Raw genomic sequence first — 6,861 nt, 5'->3', positions numbered from 1 at the left:
ACTCTTAACTTTTATAAAGAATATCTCTTTGAATTTGAGACTTTAGTCTTTGCAACTTTACAGATCTTCTTTATGCACCAAGAGCTTGTAACACTTCAAAGAGAAAGGAAAAATTGAAATCGCATCACATGACCCCTTTAACACACCATCCGTTCCCCATGGCGATGTTATACTTGTCCAGTGTGTGCACCGCCCTTCCAGCAGTCACCTGCGTCATAGACAATCTGTTCACTGGCGACATCCACAACTTTTTCTCTGATCTCACGAAGCTTCACCACAATGTAAACCTCGTCATGTAGTTCACACAAAATAGCGTCCACCGAACCCTGGATTCTCTGCGGATTAATCCTTAAACCGAATCGTTTCAGTGCTTGAGCTATGATGTTTAAGCTCTGGCTTTACCAGATTACGTGATAGTTCCTCAGAGTATGCATCAAAGAAATAGGCGCTGGGTTCAAACAAACAGGAGTGTCTAAGTTGACTAGGATGATCCACTGCACACCCCAGACAGCGTTCCTTAAGCTTTTTGTTGATAAGGTGTTCCAGTATGACCACAATAGTTGCTTTTATGATTTTGAACGCATCATTGCGGATACATCCATCTATGTCATCGAAGGCCGTATGGTGTTGTAAGAAAGGTTAGGTTGTGATACCCCAGGTCCATGCAGAATTGATCCAACCAACCGTTGTCGTAGGTTTGTGGGAGGGTCTCCAGGTGTAGCATTGTCATCAGGCTGTAGCAGTAGGCAGACGAGGATTCTTGAAACATGGTCTGCAGACTTTTTTATTGGCTGTAATTAGGGATGCACCGATACCACTTTTTCCAGTACTCGCCCGATACCGATACTTTTATTTTTGGTACTTGCCGATACCGAGTACCGATATTTTTATTGCATTTGTAAATTTTTTTTGATATTGGGTACAGAAACCAAAAGAGTATGTATAATGTTAGTTGGTTAACTTAATTTATCAAATAGATACAGTCAAACCAAAATTTATTCAGACACCTTCAACATTTCTCACATTATCACAGTTTATTCGCTATAGTTTAGAAAATGGTAATAAAATATGACAAGAACTCAGAGTTAAACTGTGTCAGAACAAATTCATCTTGATAATGTTAGATAACTTTGATAGAAAGGTATGTAATAGATTACAATCAACCAAAAATTATTCAGACAGCTGTAGGTATGACAGTATTTACACAACTATGAATACTTAGTCGGGCAACCCTTAGCCTTAATGACAGCCTGTAGTCTCCTGGGCATGCTGTCACCCAGCTTCATGCAAACCTCAACTTCAATGTTTTCCCCAGACTCGGTCTGAATAATTTTCAGACCCAAATTTGTATCAATTTTACTGGTAGTCCACTGTATGAAGAATTTTTGGGTATGATTTGTCACAGTTTACTTTATTTTGCTATCCTCACTTACATAAATGAACTATAGTGTCCTGCACCCACTAGTAAAAAAAATATCAAAAATTATATCTGGTCTCTGAATCATTTTTGGTTTCACTGTATATCCTTCGGTTATTTTCACACTTAATTATGCCCATTAAAATGTATTTTACAAGTTTTTGTTACTTTCACTGTTCATTTTTTGCTCTATGGTACATCATCTTTAATTTAATAGCATTAGAGCAGCGGCTTAGTACTGTAATCACGCGCTTTGCTGTAATAATGCAGGGAACCACTCGTTATAAGTCTCCTAACTGTGATATTTTCAGAAATAGAAGTCGTGTTTTTTTTCATCTGAAACGTGCTGCGATTTATATTCCAAAGCCACTCATATAATGCAGAAACACTCAAGCAAGCAAAACACGTGCAACGCGTGCACGTATTGGTACTGATGCAGAATAGTACAGCCTAGCGCATTTCACACAAGCTGCTAGATTCACTTTCGCCAGAAAGTCGTGTATGCCTAAGGTTAAAAATAAATTACGTTTATAGTGAATGCCCCTATAAATGGTCTTATTATTACGATTTAGTTTTAATCCAAAATAATGCATGTGCTAAGTGAGTGAACATCAAAGATCACACAACAGAATTGCGCGCTCTCTCTCGCTCTCTCTCTCTCTCTACCGTTAAGTAACTTGTTTTTGGCATATCCGACCGAACTACAAACTTTCCAGTGATGTCTGTGAGAAAGATATATTCACTCGACAAGCTCGCGCATCTGCGCCGCCGCGCACTCAATCCACTCAGCGTGCTTTGTTAATCAGCTCGCGCACATCAGCTATACAGGCGTTAATACTGAATGTTTAACATTATATTCATTGCATACATATACTTCGTAGTAGACATCCATAACTCCTTTCTGCTGTCTGTTGTCAGTGTTTCTTTGTTTAAATATGGCGCTTATCACATGCTGTGTGGTATCGGCGTTTGGTATCGGGGCATTTTAACGAGTACGAGTACGAGTACAGGAGGCCAGTATCGGGCCCGATACCAGTATCGGTATTGGTGCATCCCTAAAATAAATGCAGTGTTGGTGAGCAGAAGTCATCTTTCAAAACCATTAAAAATCTTATCGACCCCAAACTTGTTATATGATGGCTTTAATGACTGTATTGAAAGCAGTAATAGAGCATACTGACAAAATGCTGTTGTACATTTTACAGACACACCCCTAAAGTGACAGACCGCACAGATTTTATTGAGCGGATTTCTTCTGCACCGTTGGACATGGACGGTCCAGTTAAAGGTCACTAGATTTCATTCCCAGTTTAAACAAGGACAGGATCCCAGTTAAACACAATCTATAGTGTGTTTGAGATAGAGTCTGAGTGTGTCATAAAATGGTTTGAACCCTCATTTGTACGATTTCGTTTTAATTCAAATGATGCGTGTGCTCAGTGAGTGAACATCAAAGATCACACAACAGAAGTGCGCGCGTGCTCTCTCTCGCTCTCTCTGTCTGTCTCTCTCTCGCTCTCTCCCTACCGTTAAGTAACTTGTGCATTGTTTTACTTACTTGTTTTTGACATATCCGACTGAACTACAAACTTTCCAGTGATGTCTGTGAGAAAGGTATATTCACTCGACAAGCTCGCGCATCTGCGCCGCCGCGCGCTCAATCCACTCAGCGTGCTTTTTTTATCAGCTCGCGCACTTCAGCTATACAGGCGTTAATACTGAATGTTTAATGTTATATTCATTGCATACATATACTTCGTAGTAGACATCCTTAACTCCTTTCTGCTGTCTGTTGTTCTGTTGTCTGTGTTTCTTTGTTTGAATATGGCGTTTATCACATGCTGTGTGGTATCGGCGTTTGGTATCGGGGCATTTTAACGAGTACGAGTACGAGTACAGGAGACCAGTATCGGGCCCGATACCGATACCAGTATCGGTATCGGTGCATCCCTAGCTGTAATATATAGGTGGAGATAAGAGGTGGTTTGGGGTCTTGGGAACGCCCTGTTCAGCGTAGAACAATTTTACCTTTACAGAGCTGTAACGATCATACATATCACACCATCTGAACAACTTGTCAATACATGTAAAAACATTGTCAATTATATGAACATCTTTCCACTGAAACAAAAACTTCATGTCATAGTGCATGTAGTGTTCAGCTTCAGCAATAGGCCACACACGCTCACAGATCTTTGTCTTGTCGTTGCAGCAGAAAATGTAAACACAGCTCCTGACACAAGATTTCGAGTTGTTGCGGATCACAGTAAAAAGTTACCAGACGACTATGCTATCCCACTCTGCAATGTACAAAGGGTCGTCACCACAGTCATTCAAATCTCTCCAGACGTAGTTGTAGAATAACCACCAGTCTTTGGCAGGGAAAATCAGACAGGGTTCCTGCATTGTAAAATTGTCTTCAATATCTGTAGCATAGAGCTTCACACTCCGCATCATATCTCCCGACACGATCACGAGACATTGAGAAATCACGAGTCATCATATTCACCTCTTCATGAAGAAACTTTGTCAAACTAACTCTTTGTTTTTTCCTTGGTGCAAAATCAGTTCCTATCTCATTTCAACAGGTCCTCTTGTCGGTGAAATACACATCACTCTTCTAGCGGTTTTAGGAGTTTTTGGAGCTGCGGCAGCCATTGTAACAGGAGAGTTCAGAATGTCTTCTGTGTTTAAATTACTATATTCTAACCTTCTTATTTAAAACATCATTTCAGGATGTAGGTAGGATCTTTAGGTGTGAAAACTGGTCAGGAAGGAACAACGCCATAAAAACCCCATGGCACAGGTAGGAGATAAAAACATCATAAATCCAGTCATAAATCCATCAAAAGTCAGATCTAACATCTGTTTGATCTTTTGATTTACACACACCACTGACACAGCAGTCAGGGTGTCAGACGGGTAATATAGCCATAAATATGTGGGGATTTTAATTTAGATCTCTTAAATCCCAACAACCATAAACTGATTGATGAGTTTATTGATTTAATATTTAGTATGAGTTTTTTTCCACTTATAACTAAACCAAGCAGAATAACATCTCACTGTGCAACTCTAATAGATAATATATTCACAAACAGAATGGATAATAGTATAAAGAGTGGGTTATTATTACTTAATGATATAAGTGACCATTTACCAGTTTTTATAATGTGTGCTTGCGATCATGTGAAGTTAAAAGATACTAATGTAATTAGTTACAGGAGAATTAGAACAGTGGAATCAATAAATAAATTAAGAAGTGAATTATTTAAACATAACTGGGAACAATTGTGTGAGGAAACTGATACTGATAAAGCATATGAAACATTCCTTTATTATGATGAACAATGTCCTTAAAACAATAAAAAAAGGTCCGTTCACTCACCACCAGAGGTCACCCGCTCACTACATGGACTCTCACACTACACGGACTGTTACACTATACCCTGCACTACATTTCCCATCATCCATTGCATACAGCTGTAACCAATCACACGCACACCTGAAAGCCATTACACACACTATATAACACCTACCCAGATCCCGCTCAAGTCGCCGAGTATTGTTCTGCATTTATCACTCTCCTAGTGTTAGCTGCTTTACCAAGCCATTCCGTGTTTCCCTGAGTTAGATCCTCAGTATTTTATAGATAGTGAGGGGACTGTAAGCAACATGAATGATGTGGTTAATGGGTTTAATAACTTTTACGTAAGTGTCGGACCAAGATTAGCAGAGGGAACTGAAAATCAACAGACAGTAATAGGAGAGGTGAAGGCTATGGATTTTTTTAGACAATAATCCAAATTATATGTATTTGAAACCAACTGACGAAAAGGAGATTATTGAAATTGTTAGCAAATGGAAGAATAAAAAGTCCACAGACTGGAACGACATTGATATGGCTTTAATCAAAGAAATCATTGGTACAATTGTTAAACCATTAACTTATATTTGTCTTTTAAAACAGGTGTATTTCCAAGTAAAATGAAAATTGCCAAAGTCATTCCATTATACAAAGCTGGAGAAAGAAATCAATTTACTAATTATAGGCCATTGTCTCTACTCTCTCAGTTCTCTAAAATCTTGGAAAAATTGTACGTTAATAGACTGGAAAATTTTATGGAAAAGCATGAATTGTTAGTTGATAGTCAGTATGGATTTAGGTCGAACAGATCCACATCCATGGCATTAATGGAGTTAATTGAAAATATTACTAGTACTATAGATAATAAGAACTATGCAGTGGGAGTATTTATAGATTTGAAAAAAGCTTTTGATACAATTGATCACCGTTTATTAATCAATAAATTGGAAAATATGGTATCAGAGGGGTTGTACTTGATTGGATGAAAAGTTACATAAGTAACAGACTTCAATTCGTACAAATTGGGGAACATAGATCAGAGTGTTTAGATATCACATGTGGAGTCCCACAGGGGTCGATTTTGGGTCCAAATTTATTTATATTGTATATAAATGACATATGTAGGGTGACAAATCTCTTAAAATTTGTGATTTTTGCTGATGATACTAATATTTTCTGTGCTGGGGAAAATCTGCAGCAGCTTTTGGAGGTGGTCACAGCAGAAATGAATAAGATAAAAATGTGGTTTGACTTGAATAAATTATCGATAAATTTAGATAAAACTAAATTTATGCTGTTTGGAAACCGCAAAACTGATACACAAGTAAAAGTAATGATTAATAATGTTGAAATAGAAAGAGTATATGAAAATAAATTTCTAGGGGTGATTCTTGATTACAAAATCTGTTGGAAACCCCACATTAAACATGTGAGAGCAAAAGTAGCACGGAGTATTGGAGTAATTGCGAAAGGAAGGCATGTATTGAATGAGAAAGCACTTTATATTCTGTATAGTTCACTTGTATTGCCATATTTAAATTATTGTGTTGAAGTATGGGGCAACACCTACAAAACCACCCTACAAACACTAAGTACAATACAAAAAAGAGCAATTGGGATAGTAAATAAAGTAGGATATTATGAGCATACAAGTTTATTGTTTTTAAAATCTCATACTTTAAAGTTTAATGATCTGGTAGAATTTAAAACTGCACAAATAGTTTATAAAGCAAAAAATAAACAGCTGCCTAGAAATATACAACAATTATTCACAGATAGACAGGGGTGTTATAATTTGAGAGGGGCTTTAAATATGAGACAGCAAAATGCACGGACAAAACTCAAAAGTATGTGTATTTCGATTTGTGGGGTGATATCGTGGAATAGATTAAACGGATATATCAAAGAAAGTGTTAATATGTTGCAATTTAAAAGAAGGCATACAAGATTTATTTTTGATAAATACAGAAGTGGGGGGTGAGAGTGAGAATTTCAACATTGTTGTTAATGCTGCTTGATTTTGTTTCTGTTTGTCTTCTTTATCTTAATAGATAGATAAAGTAGGACGTAATTTGGA

Source organism: Sinocyclocheilus rhinocerous, unplaced genomic scaffold (genome assembly GCF_001515625.1).
Source record: "Sinocyclocheilus rhinocerous isolate Xijiao unplaced genomic scaffold, SAMN03320098_v1.1 scaffold5261, whole genome shotgun sequence".
In the NCBI taxonomy this organism is placed as follows: Eukaryota; Metazoa; Chordata; class Actinopteri; order Cypriniformes; family Cyprinidae; genus Sinocyclocheilus; species Sinocyclocheilus rhinocerous.
Note: the sequence above shows the minus strand (reverse complement) of the source record.